At 44.6% G+C, this 25,689-nt stretch overlaps 1 protein-coding gene and 1 long non-coding RNA gene across 5 annotated transcripts in view; both read right to left on the reverse strand.

The window, feature by feature from the left end:
- The window catches only part of TPCN2 (two pore segment channel 2), a 675,604-nt gene that overhangs the window by 197,583 nt on the left and 452,332 nt on the right, over window positions 1-25,689 (reverse strand). The gene's annotated exons all lie outside the window — the stretch shown is intronic.
- Window positions 20,995-21,467, reverse strand: LOC138503600 (uncharacterized). The gene is made up of 3 exons (XR_011279674.1): window positions 21,344-21,467; window positions 21,185-21,240; window positions 20,995-21,074 (listed from the first exon to the last, which is right to left on the reverse strand). It is a non-coding gene; the product is annotated as an uncharacterized lncRNA (long non-coding RNA).

Here is a 25,689-nt window from a genome sequence, read left to right on the forward strand (position 1 = left end):
GTGAAAGGTAGGGGTCTGACTGATCCATGTAACTGTCCATACCACATAGAACAAACTGGCTTTCGATATCTTGGGATCTGGATAACAGATCTTACCAGTTATACCATGCACAATCTCAAACCGATCATGGATCGATTCTCCAACGATGTACAACACTGGAAGCTTCTCCCCCTGACCCTCATGGGTAGAGCCGCCCTTTTTAAAATGTTAGCCCTCCCGCGATTCCTTTACGTCCTTCAAAACGCCCCGCTACAGATATCGGGGGCGGAATTTGGCAAGGTGGAGACCCTGCTCAGGGAGCTCCTATGGGGCGGAGGATGAGCACGTATAGCTCTGGCTACAGTCCAGAGGTCGATCTGGGAGGGTGGAATTGGAGTGCCCTGCCTTCAGACCTATTACTGGGCCTCCCAATTGGTGGTAGTTAATGACCTTCTGCTTGGAGACCGGGAATTACCCAATATAAAAGCCGAGGTAGGAACTATGCACGACACCGACCCATTGCAACTACTGTACCAAACCCCCCCCCAGATCTTCCCCACTAACAATGAAGGCACAGATCATTACCACCTGGAGGAGCGTCCATAAGTTTGTGGGGTGGGGGAACAGACTATCAGCGGCGCAACCCCTGTGGCGTAACGCCAACCTGAAAGAAAATGCGAAGCTAATGCCCTTGCCGTGCTGGGTGAGGGCCGGGATCCAGAGGGTGGGGGGCGTCTTGAAAGATGGGAATCTTGCCCCGTTCGCGGACCTACAATGCAGGTTCCAGCTCCCAGACAATGAGAGATACCATCATATGCAAATGTCCCATGCCCTGAGAGTCCATATATCGACAGAGGACAATATCGCGGAATGTTCGCATCTAGAACGCAACATTTTACCTGAATATATTCCCTCCAAATGCATATCCATTCTTTACAACGCCATCACTTCCTTCGCAACCCCTGAGCTGACCAGACTGAAGGCCAAGTGGGAAGTGGATGTAGGGGAGATCGACCCCGAGGAATGGATCCGGGTACTAATGCACCCACGAGAAGCCACCATTTCCTCGAGACTTAGACTGGTGCAACTGAAAATACTGCATAGAGTGTATTATCCCAGAACTGCTATGTTTGGGTGGGGGAAAGCAACGAACCCGAACTGCCTCAGGTGCGGGAGTGAGGAGGGAACCTTCTTTCACATCCTGTGGTCCTGTCCCCGGATCTGTACTTTCTGGGAAGCCTGCTGTCGGGAGCTGACTCGGATACTCTCCAAAACTATAGACATGGACCCGAAGGTCCTAATCCTGGGAGCACCAGGGGAGCACGAACTGAACAAATGGGAAGAATTGCTATTTCATACGCCAGCAGCCCTAATCAAGCGCAATTTTGCACAGAAGTGGGGAGCCCCGGACTCTCCGACACTGGAGCAATGGGCATTGGACATGGACACATGTGGTATGATTGAAAGGAGGATCTATACTGCAAGAGGCTGTCACAATAAGGCCTTCAAAATATGGGCGGCATGGGAGGAGGGAGGGTCCTGAGGTATACGAACTCCGTGGACATCACCCTGAACACTTATAAGGTGATTCGTGACTGTACTCCATGAAGATGGTGATGCAAGACAGTTATTGTAAGGTGGGCCGGGCCGGCCAAGTGGATGTAATTGCTTCGTCTTTTTCTTGTTCCTCCCTTTTTGTTTTTGGTCTTGGTTGTTTTGTTTGTTGTGATTAAATGATAATAAAAAATGTTTCATCAACAAAAAAAAAAACAATGGATAATATTACACTAGCACATTTTTTTAATTACTTAGGAGTTGGTATAGAAAGGATAAGGTAGCTGAGAATACTTTTATGGTTTCAAGGAAATGCAATGATGGAAAAGAATGCAGCACAGAAATAAACTGATATGGTTTCAACAAGAGATAATATGATCACTTTTTCTTTTGACAATTCACTCCCCCCTATGCAATATAAAGAGATGGAAAAGAGCAAACAGTTTTCAGGAATACAATCAAAAGCAGTTCAGTTCCCCCCTAGCAAGCTTAGAACAACCGGTATGCTTTTAAACAGGCAGAAATACTTTTAAATGTGATTTGCAATGAAGTGAAAAATATGCTAAATTGATTTTAACTCCCTATAGGAGATTCAGGGTAGGTGACAGCCGGACGATTTACTGGAGGTAGATTCTCAGAAATAAAGTAAGATTCAAATGACAAATGATACTTTCACAGGTTTGAAATCACAGAATGGACACACGATTTCTATGCAGTTCTAAATAGGTTGAAATGGTTTGAATTAGATTATTTTAAACTAAGAGATTGGTTCAGCACAGTTCTCAGGATACTCGCTCGTAATTTTGAAATAGGCCGTCAAGATATGGTCAGGTTTAGACTTCACTCGCCCCGGATGGTCTCTGGCACTGGTTCTGCTCACAGTGTGGCCTCTGGTCTGGTCTGGCAAAAGTTCTTGGCACTGCACAGCGGTCTGGTCTTCTATCGGCACTGCACACCGGTCTGGTCTGGGTCTGGTCTGCGGTTCTGGATACAGCTCTGCTTTCTGGGTACTGGCACAGGGTTCTAGCCAGAATCAAACAGCTCGCCCGGCTGTTGAATATCAGGTTGCAAAAGATTTTGAGGCCTGCTGAAAAGGATTCAGCTTGTGGATTGGCCCCTCTGCTTTAAGTTCTGGAGTCTGAATTCTAAGTTCTGGTCTCTGGATCTGTCTGGATTTGAAGTCTGGAGTCTCCCGGCAAAGCGCTTTGCAAGAAATCAGTTTGAAGTGGAAAATTAATGTCTACCTGGGCCTCAGTGGCTCTTTTTATGTCTTTTTAAAGTGGGTGGGAAGGCTGACTTTCTATGCCCAACCCTCTGAGGATCCTGATAGGTTAAAGGATTTTCTGTGCTCTCACTGGAGAACAGAGTTGTGTGTCAGAGTGTTGCTACATTTTGCAATCTATTGAAGAAACGCCCCTTTGCTTTTACTGAGAACCCAATTTTTCATAATCAAACATGTTTCCAAGGTACACAAGTTGTTCATAATACATGTACACATGATAGATGAATTAAGACAGGTCTCTGATCAACCCTGGTCTTTCTAAGAGCTTGGGTTCAGAAATGAAAACATTTTGCACTTTTTAGTGGGTTTCGCCATATTGGCTTTTCATCAAATCTTCCCCGGAGGTACACCCCCTCTCTGTTTTCAATTATCTAGTGTAAGTACAGTGTCTGCAGCATTAATAAATTGTGGGGTTCTGTCTCAGAACATCGTACGGAGTGGAGTTTAGTCTCAAATTGTAGGTACATTTTTCATATTAAGAATCTCCAAATTTTACATTTTTGTCGGCTTCATAAAATATTTCATAAGCAATTTAATAAAACATACATTTGCCTCTCCTTCAGTACACCCATTTGCTTGTCCCCGCCCCCGGGAACTTGGCTTGACTCAGAGATCAAATGTCTTTCCTTCCCCCAGAGCAACTGTTGACAATTACACCTCAAATCAGCATATCCTATTCAGTGGAAGGCCTCCTTTGTCTGGTTTTTCCTGCTAGCAGGGCATCAGTCCAGGGTGCCCTCCTCCATTTGGTTAACAGAAACATGTGATTTCCTGCTTTCTTGTGTGAAGTTCTGAGGTGTGAAGGCTTTCCATGGACCAGCAAGGCTTTGAAGTCTCAGCTAGTTTAGGATGCTGTGAATCTCCTGAAATACTGGTCTCCTGTCAGAGTTTATATCGCTAGCGCCGGTTAGTGTCAAGCGCCGGTACTGCACCCATTTTTGGGAGCTGTCTTGAATTAATACATTTCAAAAACGGGATTTTACTTGATATCATATGATCCTTTCTAACATTGCATTAATGTGGATTCTGCAGTAGAGTAATGTAGAACACCCAACCAGAAGTTGGATTTTTGTCTGGTGGTTTCGTGCCCATGATTTTAGCAATTTTTGACATTAATTAAAACAGATTTTGAACAGCACCATATTCCTTTGCACTGATTTCGCTCATGGCGCTTCTGGCCCATCACGCTCGCACTGGTGGGTGGCAGGTCAGACGACCATTTTGGTGTACGCAAAAACTGCGCCGTTTTCCTGGATTCTGGGGCAAGTGTGGGCTTTTCAGCCATCTTTGATTTTCTAACCCCACAGCACCAAATGTTGCAGCATAATAACTTGAACGTGGGTCGATACACCTGACAGTTTGGCAATAGGTTTCTTAGTAGAGGCCTTTTTTATTTGACTCGATGCCACTAGGACTGCCTTATTTTTCTTTTGATGGTCGACTCTTGCTCCCATCTTAGATTTAGGTTTAAATTAGGTGTTTTCCACCCTGCATTCATTGTTCAAAAAACATCCTTGAATTGTGATCACTTGTGTCTGTCTTAGTTGTTGTCACCAGGAGTTTCTTACAGTATTCATATTCTTAAGTAAAGACATTTATTAAAACAAAAATGGGTTGGGAAACTGCCTAACTGGCCCTATCCTAAGAGGAATTTCCCTACCTAAAAATCAAAACTAAAAGGATCAGTCAACACCAGCAAGTCAGTAACTGAAAAGCTGTCCTTGTGTCCAAAACGTCCTATCCTGACCATCGCCCTAATAAACCACCAATAAAAGGGTGCAAGTGAATGTCTTTCTTGATGTTAACAAAAAGTGTTCAAAACCAAAACCTAATATAACTTCAACAAAAATGTTCTCCAATGTAGAGACCCTTGAATCCAGAGGGTGGTCCCCTTCCTCTGGTTTCTTAAAAGATCCACTTTAACTAATCCTTTGTTTCTTCACTGGACTGACAAAGCTCTTGTTCAAATCCCAAGGTTTGCAACAGTTTTTCAATAAAATGTCCATTAACTCTGCAAATTGCCTGATGTACTCCCCTGCCAGGAATCTTCACTCAATCTCATCCACCTGGTATACTTGCCTGCCAGGATTTCTTTTAGAATTGCTTTCAGATTCCCTGGTATACTCTCCTGCAGGAATCTTCAAATAGCTTCAACTGTCTGGTGTACTTGCATGATAGAACTTCTCAATTGATTCAGTGTTCCTTGGTCATAAATAAATGGCATATCTGGTATATTTCTCTATGGTAGCACTTGCTCAACTTCTCCCCAACACTGGTATCTCATGCACCTGTACTGAATTGAGTTATCTTGGTACTGTGTCTTGTCTGGATATTCGCGTCTGGACATTTCGCGCCTTGAAACACTTGTGTATAGGCGCGTTACAAATGCCATATCATATCATATCATACAAACATTCTTCTTATTGGCTGTTGGGTTAATGCTGCATTACAATATTCTCATGCTCTTTTCATAGTTAATCTCATATTTATCAAATGCTGGCTGGCGTGCTTATCAGAATGCTCTGGGGTCCCCAGCTGTTTGGGTAGACTCACTGGTCTCTTACAGAGTTTCCGACTCTGCCTGCGCCTTTGTGGACAAGCTGCTTGATTCGGCTACTACCCTGGAGGCAGCGGTAGTCTCTCCAGCATTGTGTGCAGCTCCACGGTCAGATGTTGGCTTTCTCTTTCGGTCTGGACTGATGAACGCTGCTTCCACGAGCAGGCCGACAACCAGGAGCTTCTGCTCAGCTCCTCGTGTCTTCATGGCTTTTCCTGCTTGTCTGCAGCGTCCCTCCTTCCCGATAACGTTCTTTGTGTATCTCGCATTCGCGAGCCTATGCCTGGAGGTTACCGTCCTCTCCTGCACTGCTCTTGCTGCAGCATGTATGGGAATCCCTCTCCCTGGCTTCCGTTTCTGTGAGAAACCTTCCAGTTAACTTTGAGCTGTAGCACTCTGCTAAGGTCCAGGAGTGCCCCTTCTTTCTGGAGGAGCCAGGCTGGTCCTCTTGGCTTCTCCAGCAGCTCCCAGCTCCCCTTTGGCAGTTGGGGTGCAAGGGTTTCCCCTCTTCTCTGGCCCAAACAGCAGTCCAAAGTTCCTTCCCTTCTGGCACACGAGTTCTGCAGCCAGGTCATACAGGAAGGGCCTCACACACACTTCCTGAGTCTTTCTACCTTTTTTTATTGGCTCTTGCCAATAGGATTCGGGGAAGGACTATATTGCCAACAGTGGAAGTGATTATTACTCCTCTCCTCTTCGTCCCAGTGTTGTGGGGATTGTGGGGACAGTAGTCCTTTTTTAAAACCAATCTTGTAAAAATGTTTGCCATAGGTTTGAATGTCAAACTATGTTTGCAAGAAGAGTATGTGGAGCTGGAAAAAGTGTCTTTCATAATTTTACAGGGCTGGCTAGTTGAGACTTGAACTTGGGATGTGACCGAAGCTTTCCACTATTCTCTATGGGTGAAAGAGGGAAAATATCACAATGGGCCATTAGATTGTTACAAATGGCAGATTCATCCTGTAAGGGGAAAGGGGGATACTGTCTCGCCCGATGGATTCAGGGTATCTCCCCAGAGATGGTCTCCCCCCTTCCTCATACAGCTGCCCCAAGGGTCAAGATCAGGTAGTGGTTGCCGTCCCCTGGCCAATTGGGTGGAGGTCACCACTGAGAAAACAGTGATGAGTCTATCAGATTCATCACACTAGCCTCCCAGTGAAAGGCTCCCCCTGAGAAGTGACAGAATTCCACGATTTGTCACAGTAGGGAACACCCCATGGCGATAGGGATAGCTAGATCTTTCTGACTAGTATTTCATAGCACAGTTGAAAATGTTCACAAAGTCTGCGTCCTCCTTTTGACCTGTCAAAGTACTAAAGATTAGGGAGGTCATTTTTAATGGAAATGCTCTACATCGTTGCATTCCAGATAGCAGCAGTCCCTGTGCAGGGTGCCTTTCCAATGAGGGTGGATGATTGGATGAGCTTAATACCAATTGATGGAGGGTTATACATGATAGACTTGGGTTAGTCCCAGGGAATATACATTAAGAAATACATTAATGCTCTAGTGCCAGAGCAGGCCAATATTGTGCATAGAAATTAGCTTATGGCCCTTGGAACGTGCATATGGTAAAGGTTGGGATAACACCAGAATAATTCGGAGTCCAAATAACCGCAAAAACTCAAGAATATGGCAAGTCACTGTTTTATTAACAATTATCTAAAACAGGGAGGTTACAATGAACATCAAGAGACGTACGCTCAGTCTCTCAATGATTTCCACAGAAAATATACTTCATTATGCATCAGAGTGACGTCATACTACGTGGCAATAGTGAAAAAACTATCAAGGGTTGGGATTGGTTAAGGGAAACATCTAGATATACAATCATATAGAAGCTACGATCGTTATTGGCTGTCTGATATCAGGTGGACAACTTATGCCTACCTCTTCATCCGTGTCATTTCAGAAACACTAGTTACATTGTGTTCATTGGTCTACTAAACTATAAGGTCCTTCATTATACTGACTAATACAATTGGTTGGGACGCTTGTGCCATGTCTGGAACATTCGGTTCATTTAGCAGCACGTAAGCCAAGACCCAGGTGCAGGGAAATAGAACATGCAGATACATCACCACCCAATTAGCCCAACATCTCTCATTACACATGCCTTCTGCCATGAAATTGTCTTTGTACTTGGCCTTGCAGAGTATTCACATCCTGATAATGCACGGGAGTGAGGGCACTCGCTATCATGTCTGTAACTCAAACCATTTCCATTGTTGGCTCACGTTACAAGAGGCCACGATTTGGTCTATTCTGCAGCTTTTAAATTCTTCAAATGAATTAACACTTGGCATCCTTTGTGTTCTTTCTTGCACTTTAACGTGAGAGGATTCATCCTCTGCACACTCATTCTCTGCAGAGTAGATAGCGGACCTAGATTTCTAGGATTATGACTTCAGGCCAGACAGCCTCACCATGCATCTTCAGGAGCCTGTTATTCTAATGTGACACAGCTTTTCATTCCCCTTCCATGGTTTTTGGCTATTTCAGGATACCAATGTCCAGTTTCTATACAATGGCGGCTTTGCCTGCATTCTATTCACTACTCTTAGCTAGCCTATACAATAGCTTGATCTTTATTGCTTTTCAGCGTCTGTACATTTATTGAACTTCTGTTTTCTGCAGCACTTTGTTAACTTGTAATCTTTGTCTTTTCCACTTTGATAGTTCACTCAGTTCTTTACTTCGTCCTTTGCTCTATAGGATCCATAGATCATCTTCATTCAGTACCTCAGGACGTTGTGCACACTTTCATATGATGTCATCAGTTAATTTTCTTAGCTCTTTCTCCTATTCCTTCAGGGAGTTCCTCCTGTAGGTTGTCATCAACTCGAAGGTACATTCGATAGGGTTGTCTCAATGGCTATCTCCTTCCAAATAGGCGCTACGGTATTGGTACAATAGCCGGTGTCAGGCAAGGCACGGTCTCATCTCTCCAATACAAAGGAGGTGGGGCGGGATCTTCTGCGGATGCATACATCTGCTCCTCTACATTCCCCCCTCTGGTCACGTCCTTGACAACTTCCTCAAGTTTTTCTGCTTCTTTGTACTTGCTCTTCAAGAAAGGTTTATTGGGCGTCCATATCGGTCACCTCCCTAAGGGTGCCCGCTGTTTTATTTTGTTAATCCACACTCAAGGTCATCTAACTGCATTGTCCATTTGGGGTACAGAAGACCCAATGTCCCACATAATTCATATGATCCTTTGGATGCCAGAATGTTGTTCCTTTAAGTGCCACAATACTTGCTTTTATGTAGTCTCTGATGGCATTATCGGTCAGCACCTTGTTTTCTGGTTCATCCTTTGCGTCAATCATGATCTTCATTACCATTGTTTTCTTTGCCATTTTCTGACACTGTCCAATTATTATACTTATACAGAATCCAAATATTATTACCAATATTGCTCCAAGGAACTTGAAAAGATTTGCCATCCAATATGGAATCCATGAGAACAGTAGTGCGAACTAACTATCGTGTCCAATGTCCTCTGTCTCATCCACCATTTATACGCGTAGATCTGTCAACATCGATATAGCCTCCGCCAAAGTCCCATTCTCTCCGTCACGAGATGGTAAAAATGTGCAACATGATGGCCCGATCTTGGCACAAACACCTCCTTTCATTGCTGTTATGTCGAGGACATATATGTTCTGGAGGGTCATCAACCTTATGGCCCTCAGCTCTTCTTTTAGGGCATTACATCCTATTATAGTGGCTGGTGACCTGCAGCAATTTGGCATTCACCACTGTTTGGATTCCAGGCATGAACATAGATGTGAACATCACTGCAGTCCTGCTGAACAATTTGTGTTCATCAGGAATGTTGCATAAGTCGTTAGTGATTTTTGTGAGAAATAATTCCCTCTCTTCATCCGCCAGAGTTCTAGTGACCTCCTTCTCAGGTGATCGTTCACTTTTGGAAACTCGTCAATTTTCAGATCACTCTGAGGGATCACCAATGCTGGAACACGGATATGTAAGCAGGAACACACTCATATATGCTGTAGATCTGCAGGCCCAATATCGATCCATCAAAACAGCTGTCCCTCTCCTCATTCCTGGAACTTCAATTGTATTCTTGCACGCTTTATTATGTCCGAATACATTTTTTCCCTCGCTTCCGGAAGCAGAGTGTTGCATTAACCAGTGGGACTACAGACACTGGGTCTGCTTCATCTTCCACCCATGACAGCAGTTTAGAGTATTTGGTCCATGACTTTAGACACTCATCATTCACCTTCGATACCTCTTGTACCGTTTCCTTCCTCAGCAGCTGAGCTGCGCAGGACATCACTCCATCTTATCCTTTGGTTGTACTCGCTCGTCCATAAATTAGCAGCTGTGAACGTTCTCCGAATCCAGGCATTCCAGTCTTTCCCATCATGTCAGAACAGTTCATTCTCTTCGTTTCTTCAACAATCACCTTATCCTGTCCTGCAGCAGTATACACAAGCATCCTGCCTGTCCATGCATGCTCTTTTTCCATTTGTGTTGTCTTGATATAATCATCCTGGTATGGAAAGGACTATCTTCATCACAAGGTTGCCCAGTTCCCTTGAAACTGTCCCCTGGTAGTACATGCTGCTAGTTGACTGAGGCACCTCACATCTTGCGCTGACATGTCCTTTGAAATGATGGTTTTTAATGTATTCATGGCATAGGGGATGAAAGAGCAGACGTAGCAATTCTCATCAGATGCGCTCTCCCCCACCTTTTTCATGTGTTGGTACCACATATTATTCCCCAGGTTAGCTGATTTTATCAAGATATGCATTTATCCCCTCATTATCTTCTTTTGCATCACTCTTATGTCTTCTGACATGCCAATAGAGGTCAAAGAAATGATCATAATTAGTACTCCTACTAGGAAAAATCATAGGTGTTTTTTCCAATGGGGCCAATAGGATAATAGAGGCTTCGAAATGTAAGTTACAGAAAGAAAAAGAAAACACACGGGCATATATATATTTCTGAGGCTTGTGGAATCTGCTTAGATCACATGCTGTGCATAGCCCGCCATCTAGTGGAAGCTGCGGAGTATTCCAGTTGTTTTCGAAACTCGAAAATGGACGTCGACAGGGCGTGCCAGTAATACTATCCCTAGTGTGACGTCCACTATACCCATGATCCCTCACGCGTCGAGGTCCCTCAGATTGTTTTTCCCGCCATGCTAGACGGACACGTATAGCAGAGTTCCTTTCGGCAAATTAACCATTGACTTTGTGAAATAAGACATTTTTCTTTCTATCCTTTCTTCGACCTCGTTTCACTACACCGAAGAATCGGAAAGAAGACTACCGTTGAAAATCATTGCGATGGACCGAACGGCATTGGAAGGCCGCCCGGGCCTCGGTTGCCCAGACAGTAGGGAAAGAGGGGGAGGGAGGCCATTATTAGGAGGCCATTAGTAGAATGCATATTCTCCCCTTCCTACACTTTGTTGGCCCAGCTGCCGTCACCCTTACCCAATATTATGGAGAACACACCATTTACGTTTTGCCCTAAGTGCAACCGTAAATTCCCCTGGGTAGACAAACATCTTGTGTGTAACTTCTGTCTCCCGAGAGATCACAGCGAGACGTCTTGTCGAGCATGTAGGCTCTTCAAGCCTAAGACATTGAAAGACCGTTCAACTAAGCGCTGGGCCCACCACGCCAAGCAACTCGAGGCCATGGAAGTGGAATGAGCCTTCAGCGATGGCAGCGACGCCGCACTTTCGGACGGTGAGGGCACCAAAGTAGTGGATGCTACCCAAGCGCAAGCCCTCGACCCCACAGGACAGGCCGGCGGCCATGTTGTGGGGACTACACCCGGCGGCGGTAGCGCTCCAACTACACACACCACAAAAGACACAACCCCCAGTCGACACTCAAAAGATTCTTTGAGTACTCGACAACGCTCGACACTCCGAGAACGGTCGACCAATCCCTGTCCTCTGGGCAATCTAGATCTGGATCGCCGCATGACAGAGCTAAAGCATCGAAAGACGGTAAAACATTGAAAGACGCCAAGACATCAAAAGACGGCAAGGGTGCTTCGCGGAAAACAACATCCGAGGCCCATTCGCCCACAGACGAAACCTCGGCCCCCACACACGAAATTCAACGTTCTTCTGTTACTAAGACATCAGGGCCCAAGAAGTCAGCCTCCTCTGGGACCCAGGGTGGGGACAAACACCATGAGACACAAGTCCTCCCATACAGAAAGCCTATCCAAGGGGAAAGATTAAGACACTAGGCCCAAAGACCCTAGACCTAAGATTATCCCACCCACTAATTTAGACATGGGCCTTCCCGACTAGGAGCCCGAAATGGTCATTCCAAGCTCGAAAGAGTGGTCAGCCGAGGACATTGACAGAGTCATGCATAGGATGACCTTCATTGGTAACTTCTTCCAAAAACACCCTGATCAGCTTATAAGCCTTCAGTCCACATACCTACATCAGCCCCTTTGAGCTCTAGACCCCCTGTGTCTCAACCTCCTTCTAAGAGGGTTCATACTGACATCCCAATTCAGGGCAGAGTTGTAGACCTGTATAACCCTGAGATTAGTTCAGAAGAAGGAGAGGATGTTTCCTTTATTGATACATCTGATCCTCAACTTATGGATGACGAGCTAGACGAATTCTATGAGGGGGACAATGAAGACCCAGACCAGGAGGCCAACATGTACTCCTTGGATCCACCCGTTAATCGGGAGGCTCGAGTAGTAGACTTTCCTATAGATAAGCAACCCGTACTCAACGAAGTTCTAACAAAAGCGGCAGAACACTTCTGCATAGATACCCAGGATGTGGTAGAAGACAGACTTTGCTGAGCAATTGTTGGGAGATAAAAAGACAGTGGGCCAATTCATTCCAATTTTGAAGTCTGTACAACGCAGAATCCAACCTTCTTTGGAAGCACCCAACCTCACACGGGCCGTTAACCCGCGTGTTGAAAAAATGTGTAGACCTGGACCTTCTGACCCTCTTTATATAAGAGGCCAGTTAAGACCGGACTCCCTATTGGTCACTACCATACGAAAGGGCAGGCATTCCCCTTGCTTCCTCCGAGGCTCCTCCGGACAAGGAGAGCAAAAACATCTACGCAATGGGCAGGAAATTAGCCTCTTCTGCAGCCTACCAAACCCGCATCTTGAATAATGCTACACTTCTGGCGAGCTACAACTGCCACAAGTGGGATGAGGTCTCAGCATTACTGTCATCCGCACCCGATTAAGTCCCAATTAGCTCAGGTGGCAGCAGATGGTAGAGCGGTGTGGACTTGTCTTCTAAAGTCAAATTCTGATGCAGCACACAACGCGGGTAGAATCATCGCTGAGGGCACTATCATCAAGAGACCAGATTGGCGAAGGCAAGCGTGCTTCAGGCCGGAAACATAGGCCATTTTAATAAATATGCCAGTGGAAAAAGATGTGCTCTTTGGCAAGGCAGTAGAAGACGCACTAAAAACGGCTAAAGACGTATATGAAACACTCAAGTCTTTAGGCCAACTCACGAAACAAACCCACAGGGCAGAGGGGCACCAGCAATTTTCCCTGCTTTCGTGGACAGAATTCCCAGAGGGGATCGGGATATAACTAGGGCCAGGGTTCCTACAACACCAACTAGGGACAGTCCTTTCAGGGCTACCCAAGAGGACAAAGAAGAGGTTGTGGTACTCGGGGCAGAGGCCAAGCTCGAGGTGGACCACCACCACAGAGCAAGTGATATTCCGCTCCAGGTACCCTCCCATGCATCTCCAGTAGGAGGACGAATTTCCAACTTCACCCACGCATGGGAGGGTATTACCTCAGACAGATGGGTGCTGTCAACGGTAGCAGGGGGCTACTGTGTAGAACTTCAAACACCTTGCGATCATCCCCCGAGACCAAAGGTACACTTCGAAGATCAACAACTGATTCTTCTACAGGCCATTACAGAACTTAAGGACGCCATAGAAGTGGTCCCAGCCAACCAGGTAAATAGGGGCATATATTCAACTTACTTCCTTGTGCCCAAAAAAGATCTAACAATGCGCCCTGTATTAGATTTAAAGGCCTGCAAACAAGTGTGTCAAGCCACAAAAGTTCTGCATGACCACGCTACAAGAAGTAATCCCGCTTCTAAAAAAGGGGGATTACATGGCAACATTGGGCATGAAAGATGACTATTTTCATATTCCAATGTTTCCAGCGCACCGAAGGTTCTTGCGTTTCAAGATAGCGAACCAGCACTACCAATTCAAGGTGCTGCCCTTCGGAATAGCCTCGGCTCCAAGGGTTTTCAACAAGGTACTGGCGGTGGTGACAGCGCACCTGCGCAGGGATGCAATCCCAGTGTACCCTTACTTGGACGACTGGCTCATAATAGGGGAATCACCTCTGATTTGCAGACAAAACATTCAGACAACAATCAACCTCCTCTTTCAATTGGGCTTCTCGATCAACGAGAAAAAGTCAAGTCTGGTGCCCAGCACCTCCAAACAGTTCTTAGGAGCTATTCTAAACACAGAGTAAGGGTTAGTCTTTCCCTCAGAAGAGAGAGTAAAGAACTTGTTACTGCAAATACCACACTATGAGGCCGGCCGCCAGATAAGTGTATGCAGAGCAATGCGTTTAATAGGCATGATGGCATCTTGCATTTACTTGGTTGCCCACGCGCACCTGCGTCCCATACAGGAGTGGTTGGCAAAACAATGGTCTGAGGCAAGCGGTCAGTGGGACGATCTAGTGGTCGTTTCGCCAACACTAGTACAAAATCTTCCCTGGTGGACGAGAGAGAATCTGACTAAGGGGAAACCGTTCTATGATTCACAGATACAAGCAGTAGTCACAACAGATGCCTCACTAGCGGGGTGGGGAGCGCACTACCTGCACCACACAGCTCCGGGTCTGGTCTCACCCCACGGCGCAGAACCACATCAACGTGCTGGAACTTCTAGCAGTGTTCAAAGCCCTCCAAGCATTCGAACCCCATTTGACAGGTCTGTCGGTGCAGATCCTAACAGACAGCACCACCGCAATGTTTTATATCAACAAACAGGGGGGGGGGCACGTTCTCCAAATCTATCCAGACTTGCACAGAAAATCTGTAAATGAGCACTCAGACAGAAGATGTTCCTGGCATCTCAACATGTTCCAGGGGAACTCAACGCTCTAGCAGACTTGCTGAGCAGAGACCCCCTGCCAGAAGAACACGAGTGGCGTCTACACGGAACCTCTTTTCCATGTGGGGTTTTCCAACTGTAGACTTATTCTCCACAAGCGAAAATCGTTAGTGCCCAGACTTCGCATCCAGGTTCCCCCAACCAGACTCCAAGGGGAACGCCCTATGGATGAATTGGTCAGGAATGTTTGCCTATGCTTTTCCACCAACCCCACTGGTGAGGAAGGTGGTGAACAAGATCCACAGGGAACCGATGACGCTCATCCTAGTTGCTCCTATGTGGGCGAGACAACCATGGTTTCCACACCTACGCAAGCTGGCGGTGTGCGATCCAATCAAACTCCCGTGCCAGTACGTATTTTAAATAAGGTAGCAGGCGCTCCTCTCCAGAAAGAACATGGCATGATAACCTGTGCTGAGATGAGAGTTTGCAGCACACGCTTTTTGCTCACTGTACCTTTCACAGATGGGAAATATCCATTTGCATATCAGTCTTTGTCCCGCCCACATGGGCAGTCCAGCACCGAAATGCTATGGCAATTCCTCTCTGAACAAGAGTACCAAAAGCAACCCCATACAAGTGTTTCATCCTTGTTGGGCCTCATCAGTGAGGTGAAGTGCCAGTACGACCTACTCTCCCAGCAAGAGGGGCTAACAGTGCATCCTCAACCCAACTCAATGAACTTCGCAGCATGGCTCCTTAAGTCAGAGTTCGGACATCTCAATTTACCCCAGAGATGTATGGATATCTTGAAAGAGTCAAGAAAACCGAACACAAGGCACTGTTACTATGATAAATGGAAACGATTTGTTATTTGGTGCCAGAATAAGCAAATCAACCCAGTTGACTGTACTCTTTTTGATGTCGTCACCTACATGCTCCACCTATTGGATGCAGGGTTAGTGTTCAACTCACTTAAAGTACACCTGGCAGCTTTATCAGCATACACCACTTCTCAGAACAAGGTGTCATGGTGGAAAGTGCCAGTGGTCAAGGCATTTATGGAAGGGGTAAAGTGACTCCACCCTCCAATTTCAAACCCACCACCAGGTTGTGACCTTAATGTGGTATTTACTAAGCTCATGGGCCCCCCCTTTTGAGCCCATGCACAAATCTAGTCTCAAACATTTGACTTATAAAACTGCCTTGTTAGTAGCCATCACTTCCATAAGAAGGGTCAGTGAAATCCAAGCTCTGTCAGTGCAGGATACTTTATTATACATAAGGACAAACTGGTTTTACAACCTCACCCTAGGTTCTCAGCTAAGTTTATTTCAAAATTCCACGTTAACCAGTCTATCGAACTACCGGCTTTCTTCCAAGAAACCAAAAGCTCTGCTGAGGTAAAACACCACATACTAAATGTGAGGAGGGCGGTCCTCTACTACGTAGACAAGACCAGACCGCTAAGAAAAACAGATCAGCTGTTTGTCTCCATAGCGACAGGCAGAGAAGGAGATCGCGTCTCTAAAAACGCCATCTCAAGGTGGATAGTCAGATGTATCCAACTGTGCTTTTCCCTTTCAATTAAGGCACTGCCTTTTACGCCCAGGGCCCATTCCACAAGAGGTACTGGGGCCACACTGGCTTTCATTGCAAATGTTCCTCTAGACAGTATTTGCAAAGCAGCTACATGGAGCTCTATACATACTTTCACTCAGCACTACTGCATTGACACCCATTCCAAGACAGATACACAAGTGTGACAAGCAGTTCTAAGGCACTTATCTGTGCATAAACCTTCTCACATCCCACCTCCTTCTTCCACTGCTCGCTAGTCTATGCACAGCATGTGAGCTAAGCAGATTCCACAAGCCTCAGAAGGGATACATTACTCACCGTAATCGTATTTCTGATGCTTGTATCTGCTTAGATTCACATGTGACCCACCCTTCCTCCCCTCGGAGAGAAGGCACATGGATGCTTATGAGCTGGTCTGATAAGCATCTGCTTAGATATAGCTCTACTCACGCTACACCTCATGCTACCTCATGTCAGAAAAAATACAATCTGAGTGACCTCGATGCGTGAGGGATCATGGGTACAGTGGACGTCACACTAGGGATAGTATTACTGGCACGCCCTGTCGACGTCCCTTTTCGAGTTTCGAAAACAACTAATACTCTGCAGCTTCCACTAGATGGCAGGCTATGCACAGCATGTGAATCAAAGCAGATACAAGCATCAGAAATACGATTACGGTGAGTAATGTTTCCCATATCAGACATAGAAGTCTAGAAAAACATCTGGTGTGCCATCCCAACACTTGCGGAACTCATGCTCTTCTATAATCGCATTATCTTCTTCACACATCATTTTAATACAGGTATTCAATTTAAATTCGTAACTGCACAATTTTCTCAATTATCACAATCAGGAGTCTTCTTATAACTGGACCATTTTTTGGGTCATGAAGAAAAGTGTGAATGTTAACATCTCTCCTAACAAGAGCAGGTTAAGACAGAATTATAAAAACACAAAAATAGCAACTAAAAGCCGATGTGTGTCACTGACGATGGGTATCATATTATCCTTGGAACAGATATGCTCCTCGAAATGAATCTGGGTATTGATCTCTCTTCCAATTTCTAATCAGAAACTGACGTTCAGGCATAGTATTGATGCAATAATTATTTCTTCAAAACATTTCTAGCAAGTACGTTTAACCTCTGGAATCCTCTGCAAGTCCATACACTTCCTGCTACACGTTTAAGGAGAGTCCAATGAATTCCAGTCCAAATGAAATGTGTGCTTAATCGCACAATGTTTTATTGTCCTCCTTCTTGGTTATCGATAGTCTGCACATGCAGAAATTCTTCTTCTTGTCTTGCTTCTTGGTCAACAAGTGCTGGAGGGAGGGTCTTGCCTTTGCAGAATTTTACGGCTCCTAAATGTAAGCAAGCTATTCTTCCTGATACCTTAACGGCAGAAGGGGAGACTTCTTCAACACTTAAGGGGCCATCAAACTTAGGCTTGTGCCATCTGCCGGGAAAGTTCTTTATAAGGATTTGGTCTCCAACATAACATTTTGTTGGTGGCAGTAATTCACTCAGGTTGGCTACTGTTCTGTCCTGTGTTCTTTGACCCCCCCCCCCTCCGATGCTTAACTTGATCTGCAATGAAAAACACTGGTAGTCATACATGTCAAATAATCGTGCATTCCATCACCTAGAGTCTTCGCTACACTCTGGGCATCACTCCTGACACTAGATGGGGGCGTTATAGGAGTCCTCATTCAACGCCCTGTCACTAACTCATGGGGCGTAAGATGGTGATTTCGAAGGGCACATAAAGCTAGGAGTATGCAATATAGCCATCCCTTTTTCAAAGTCAATCTGATCTTGGCTATCCTTTTAAGAGGCCATTGAGTCGCTCACATCCCGTTTGCTTGAGGATAATCAGACAACACTTGTGTTTTATACTCAATGGAAGTCCTATTTGTTCAAATAGCTCATTGACAAAATGTGGTCCATTATCGGACCACAATACTTCGCACACACCCCATCTTGGAAGTACTTTGCGCACTAGAATCTTCGTTGCGCAAGTGGCATCACAGTGTGTACACGGACGGGCTTCGATCCACTACTAATAGATACCTGTATCCATTACATGGCTGCAGCATATCGACTTTATCTATATGCAAATGCTGCAGACCATTCGGTCGCGGTATTACCCCCTCTGATTGTTCTCAGTGTATGCCCAGCTGTGAACTTCTGACACACAATGCAATTCACAATGAACTGTGAAACGTGTTCCAATAAATTGGGAACAAACCAGTCTTGTTGCAATCGTGGCAGCAAGACTTTCTCTGGTTATATGCGTGGGGTAATGCAACTGCTTGAGTGTGACTTTTAATAATGCTGCTGGCATCATTGGCTTTCCAGTGCTGTCCTGTCTCCATAATGCTTCTGTGGGGGATAAAGAACACCATCATCACCATAGCTACTGCTCTTCTTGTGGGGGTCTCCCCTGTATCTTTATTAGCTGTGTAATTGACAGCATATTAAATACCACTTGCAGCAGCAAGCTTCTACGCAATACTACTTTAACATTTTCAGTATCGAAACCGGACATTTCTGGAGAATATGCGGCTCTTGTCTTCCAAGTCTGCGGCTTTGTTACCTCAAGAGAGGATCTGTTCGTTTTGTATTTACTGTGCATTTGTCTACTGCTATGGCTACTGGGAGTTGTAGTGCCTTAATGAGCCTGTCCAATAAAGATGCATGTTGCACTGGAGTGCCGTCTGCGCGGATGTAACCCCTCCTCTTCCAACATGACAGCCCTATGTGTACGGTTGACTTCACTTAGGCAGAGTCACTGTACACCGTCACTTCCTACCCTTTGTGTTTTTTTAGTGCAACAATAAGCGCTACTAATTCTGCCGCTTGTGCTAAAAAAAGAGACACAGCCTTGCATTCGCCAATACATTAAATTCACCATTTAATCTGCGTCTTACAACTGCGCAGCCTGAATGCCTCTCCCCCACTAGTTTGGTCAATTTTCAAAGAACTGTCAATAAAGAACATTTCCCCTCCTGCTAAAGCATTTTCTTTCACATGGGGTATATCATACAATTAAACAGAATTTGAGCAGTCATGCACATGATCATCTTCTGCTACAGGTTTGGCTACAAATATGGCTGGGTTCACTATTTTACACCTCATTACCTGGATCTCTGGATTAGAGATCATCACCTCATATGCAGATGCTCTTTGTGACATCAATGTACCCTTGCGTTTCTCTAGAATGGCAAATAAGGCGTGCTCTACGTAGAGAGTCCTAGAACAGCCCATGGTAATACTTGTGGATTTCTCAATGCAAATGCGGCAGCAGCCAAAGATTGATTGCATTGATCCGGAATCTCACTAGAATACGGTAAATATTTATACCTTAATGATGTTCTTTTTGTGAGTACCGCTGTCATTACTGAACCATTGGTGTGTGAAAACAAATACAATTCTTCGCTATAATTGGGAATTCCTAAAACTGGAGCTGTAAAGATTGCTCTTTTTAATCCTCAAATCCTTCCTCCATTTCTTCAGTCCATTCTATCTTTTCTTCACCAACCTGTGCTTTAAGTGCTTGCAAAAATGGTTTGGTATATGTGCTGTAATCAAACACCCAGGCCTTGCAATAATTGCACAAGCCCAGAAACTGATGCATTTGCCTCACTGTATTTGGTTTTGGCGTCTTCATGACAGCCCTAGTTCTTTCAGGTGTCCCTTTCATTCCTTCGTGTGAAATTAACTGACCTGTGTACGACACCTCTTCCTGGCAATATTGTAATTTCTCCTTGTCTACCTTGTATCCCTTATCTGCCAATATAGTCATTAACTGGACAGAGTACATTCATCCTCAGTTTCCCTGCAGAATAATGTGTCATCTACGTACTGAATTACCGCACTTTTGAGTTCGATGTTGCCCAGATCCATCTTTAGGACTAAAGATTGACGGGGACTCACAGTATACTTGGGGTAAACGAGTAGGTTTGTCTTTGTTGTCTAAATGTAAAGGAAGTAAGGTCCTGTGAGGCTTTGTGCAATAGGATCAAGAAAAACACATTTTTCAAATCGATCACCGTGAAATACTTAGCTTCAATTGGGATGCTACAAAATATTGTTGCAGGATAAGGAACTAATGGAAACTCTGCTTCTACAATCTGATTAAGAGGGTGCAAGTCCTGAATAAATCTCCACAACCCCCCTTCCGATTTCTTAATCATCTACACCGCAGTATTGCACAGGGATTCCGATGGCTCTAGGATTCCCCGATTCATCAGCACTGAAATAGTCTTCAATATTCCCTAATCGGCTTCGAGACATGGGGTACTGTTTTGATCTGGGTAAAATTGCTCCTGGCTTGAGTTTTATTTTAAAAACTCTCCTATGCCCTTTAATTGGCCTACATCATATGGGTATATATAAACAATTGGTCAGGGCGATCCTGTACCGAGCCACAGTAAAAAAAAAAAAAATGCACTGACCATTCAGTAGTTTTTCAAACAAGTATATTTTTGTGTTTTACAGATCAATTTATAAACATGACATACCGTGAACCCATATGTAGTGAACCTTCCGCATTCAAAAACAAAGAAACACACAGTTACCATCATAGATCATTTTTACATATAGTTCCTCGTCTTCTAGGACAAGGTTACAATGAAACAATACAATTTAAACAAAGGTTTTTTTCTGCATGTTGCCATATTGAAACAAAAAAGAGTCGACACAAAAGTGTTGAGCCTATTGCGTTTTGGGAAGCTTCACTCTAACGGGCTTCATCAGTACGTGAATTGTGCTGAAGGTACCTCATTGTCTGTGGTATGTCTCTAGAAAACGATAACTGAAATATTTTGAGTGCTCTTATCGGGACAAGGATGACATAAGCTAGATCAATAGCTTGAGATCCAATGTGTGGGTAAGATTGAAAAAAAGGGGCTTCCACTTACCATGGTGTGAAACAGTGAAACAATGCACGGAAAGTAGAAGCACACACAGTCTAAGTTCTTGTGCTGGGCTGAAGCACAATGAATGTGAGGCTGTGAATAAATGCACACGTTGGGTCAGCAATGGGCACTAACTTGATCTGTCAGTGTTTAAAGAACATGTCTCTGTACAGGAAGGGATTCGTTAAAGGGAAATCTCTTACCAACACCGGCACGGAACGTGTCTAGGGGTATAATCTCAGCGCAGGTCAATGTGCCCCTGTGGAGAGAAGGCAAGGACAGATTTAGTTGCCACCATATTTTAATTGTCAATAGGATCAGGAAGTCCTAGTATACGTGTTTAATAATGATGATTATCTTACCCTAACAAAAGTTAGAGAGAAGGTTGAAAAATAGATGCTTCCTCTGCAAGGTTTCTTCAATGGGGCCTCATCTGAGGCTGCAGCGCGGCTAGCCTGTGAAGAGGACTTCTGTGTTTTCATCCACATTATGTTAATATATGAGAAAGCGTCGGGTTATGTATCCTCTGCGAGATCTCTTTCATGGGACCGCTTCTGAGGCTGCACCGTGGGTAGTCTGTGGGAAAAGATGAAAACGTCTATTTGAATCCGCGTTGTGATGATATGTGAGAACTCTTAGGTAGTGTAGCAACCTTTTGCTATGAGCGGAGGCAGGGAATCTTACCTCTGTTGTTCGGAAAATCCTGTGTTCAGTAGCCGTGTCCATGTAGATTGCGGCACCGAACTCTGGGTTTTCTTTCAGATCATTACGACGCCCGTTGCTATGGTGATTGCCCATCTGCTGTCCTCCGCGCATGCGCAGACCGGTGAAGCAGAACCCAACTAATGTGCCTGCCTTCTTGGAACAACCAGTGATGTCTTAATACGCTGGTAGTGGACACCTAATCTCAACGTTTAATTTGCAGCGATAGACGAATAAGGGGCAATATGTAAACTCTTAATGTGGACATCAAACTTATCACAATGTCTACATAGTAAAATAGAAGAAATTTGGTTTCCCCGTCTTGCGCTCCTTCGTGACTGGTACTGCACAACTAACGCATTCCTAAGAAAAAATTATGTATATATAGACCAGATTACATAGTTAATGGAGGTGCGTGTGGCCCAATACATATAATGTGCATGCCAACCTCACCGTATTCGGAAATGGATATCATTCAGGTGTGGTCTCGAGATTTAGTGTCTTGGGATCAATTTAGTCACTAAAGGCAACTCAATAGTCGCATGTATATTTCCCTATGGGAGACAAATCGGAGGGACAGTTTTCTTTTTGGTGAGAGGTTTATAAAGGGGGTGTCTCAGGTGTATAAATAGAGATTCATAAAGGGGCTTGTATCTTTTTCAGGGTCAATGATCAATTATACCAAACTCAAACTTCAAAACACTGTTGGGTCACATGATATCAATTAGGTGTAGTGAAACAACATGATACTCCTGGTTGGAGTGCTTCAGACAAAAATGAGAAAGGGAATCTATGGTGTGGTTCCAGTTCCATATTACAGTTCAAGCTCCTAAATTCACGTATACTGCCAACCCACATGGAAACAAATGCCTATAGTAAAAATCATGTCACTGCTAGTGCCACACCAGGATGGAAGGAAAAGGAAAAAACGCATTATCTGTTAAGTAGGCCTCTCCACTCGATTGCTACATTGAGGCCATTGCAAACACTGTCCAATTTATAGATCCATCTCGGTTTGAGATCTTTCAGGCATTTGTCAGGGTCTCCTCCTCCTATATTTGGGTTACATCATATGGGCCTGTGGTCCAAAGCACACTTGGCACCTTTTCTAGGTCTTCCTGAAAGAACGCTGGTTGTTGCCGCATTATCGCCATTCGCTGTGGGATTTCCCCTTACTCGATCTTTATCCAGTATGTGATGCTTATGAAAAACACTACCTCATTGTCTATACGTTCATCTCTGAACTTATCTTCATCTTTTAGGTCAGTCAATCTGTATCCTTCATCAAGAGCTATCACTGTCCTCCATGCTCTGCCTTCATCATATACTGCATCAAGCATCGCTATTTCCCCTCGTACTATAGCTGCTTCCAATTTCTGCCCTTCTTCCTCATTCATAGGTACTTGTGGCCTGAATAAAAACTCAGGTATCCTCACAATCTTCCCTCCTAATCCAGATAGCCATGTTAATAAAATGTTCATCCAATACATGAAAACCTCTGGGTCTACCTGGACTCCTCATAAAGCCACTTGTCCAGTAAATTCTAATATAAACTTTCCTACATTTAAATCGTGTTTTCCTGGAGTGGAGCACATTATTCCTTGATCATTGTATAAAATAGTCATGTTAAGTTTCGTCATTAAATCCCTACCCAAAATGTTAACTGGCGTTTGTTGAAAGTATAACAAGGGGACAGACATGTCACATTCCCCTATAGAAAGAGGTAATTTATCAGTAATAGCAACTAAATTCGTAGCTCCAGAGAATCCTTGAGCATTCATGGCAATACCTGACATTGGATATTTTCCCTCCCTTATACAAGAGCGACTCACTCCAGTGTCTACAAGAAAAGAAAAGGATTTGCCTCCTATCATCACATAAACCCTTGGTTCCTCTTGGGGGTCTGGTGTCACGAATAGTACTGAACACATCAAGTCACCCTGTGAGCTGTCCTCTTGATGGTACAAATTCATTCCTGTCCCCGTGAAATGGTTCCCTCCAACTTGGGTGTTCTGAAATCCACCTCTTCCTGAAATCCTCCGGAACCCCGTCATCGCAGCCAAAATCCACACCCGCGTTGATCATTATTCACTTGTGGCGTACCCATTATTTCTTGCGTTCCCACTCCTTCTGCGCTTTTCAATACTGCCCCTTCTATAGCAAACCTTGACAATTTCTTCTGAACTAACAGCTTCCTCAATCTTTCAGTTATCGTTTTTCTTTCTGTTCTTCTCTTGTAATAATAGGCAATGATGCACAATAGTCAACTGTATCCCCGCCCATGGCTTTGCTTCCATTCCTAGTTTTTTCATGTCTCTGTACCTGTTCTGGCAATCCCGGACAAAGAATATGATAGAATAGCGCCACTGTTTTTTCCCACGAATCACGTGTTTCAAGCTGCCATTTCTCTTGAATATCCTGAATATAAGCAATAGGGTCATCTTTTTTCATTTGTGTATCATAATTGCGCCCATATCTGATGTATCAAGATAGGGTACCCAGAGAGCCCTCCAAACATCTGCTCTGCAATTATCAAAGGGCGCTCCATCATGCACTGCGTTTTGTGCAATCACACTTGCATATCCCGCTCGCCTCCATATGTCGTCAGCTCTCTCTCCAAGAATAGCTGCCAATAGACCTTTTATGTCACCTATGGCCAGCGTATTTCTCTTTGTTTTTTTCTCCGATTCGTATATCCATTTCCCAGCCCTGAAGTCAAACTAGGGAGCTTGCATTTTAAGTTATCCTTATCCATCTGAGGACATGGAATATATTGAGATATTGCTCCCCTTTTCTCTAACCAGGGGAACTGTGAGAACCCCATCCCATAATCGGATCCCAGTATTCATTTGCCTAATGCAGGGGTAATCGTCCCTATTCATCTTCGTGCTGGTAACAACCTTAACCTACTCACCTAAGGTGGAGATTCTCCTCTATCACTACACAATCGTCTTCAGGGAAGTTCAGGATATGGCATAGGATCTGGTGTTCTTTCCTTAGGGTGCTCCAGACCTGACCATCTTACCTCTTTATCCACCTGTTGACTTCCCAGAGGGACTGTACCCTTTCCCTCCATCTCACAGCCTGATTCTCTTTCCTCATCCGACATTGCTAGACGCAAACTAGTGTGAACTTCGTCCCCCCTCTTCTCTATCTAAATTTATTCTACTCAAAGACAATGCTCTGTGTGCCTCACTGAACATGTTTTCCTCCTCATCCCGTGGTTTCGTTACCAGGGATTGGTTGCCGATCCCTTGAGTCCTATACTCGCTGTCCTGCCTTATTTGCCAATATATTTTGTCAATAGTTTCTGCATCATATCTTTCCTCTTCCTGTGCTACTTTAGGTGTTTGACTCTTTTCTCTCATCGGACAAACTTCACTGATCGTGTCCCATTGCCTCTGTATTTAATTGTTTGTTCTTACCCGTTGAATGAGACTAGCATCAAGACCTCGCTGTCTTCCATTCGGTTTTATTTCTTCATCCACTTCTCTTCGCCTTCTCGCATCCCTTCTTGCCCTATTTTCTTCTTGCCTTTGTTCTTCCCTTCTTGCCTTCTTTCTTCTTCCCTCCTTCTCTGTAATCTTTTTCCCTTCACTATCTGTGCCTCTTCCTTCTCTCTCTTTCTTTCTCTATCCCTTTCTTCTATTTTTCTTTATTCCTCGGCCCGCTTTTCGTCTTTCTTGTCTTCTGTATATATCTGTTCCCGTCGCACCCTGCTTTTTTTTCCTTGTTCCATCCTTTTGCCTAAACTTCCTCTATGCTTTTTTCCATCTAACTTGAGTAACATCTGTCCTCCCATCCATTTGTTTTGTACAAGCGTTACCTCCTCAGCCCTATCCTTCTCTCCTTTCCATCTCTTAATTTCTCTGTCTATTTCTGTCACTATATCAGGTCTCTCGCCTCTTTCTTCCATATCTCGTATGAACTTATACGCATCTTCCTTCCTTTTGCTCTCGTCTGTACTGTCACCACTACTATAAGCGAGGGTTTCATATATTGGGTT

The sequence above is a fragment of the Ambystoma mexicanum genome, chromosome 11, assembly GCF_040938575.1.
Source record: "Ambystoma mexicanum isolate Mex_15411 chromosome 11, UKY_AmexF1_1, whole genome shotgun sequence".
NCBI classification, from domain to species: domain Eukaryota; kingdom Metazoa; phylum Chordata; class Amphibia; order Caudata; family Ambystomatidae; genus Ambystoma; species Ambystoma mexicanum.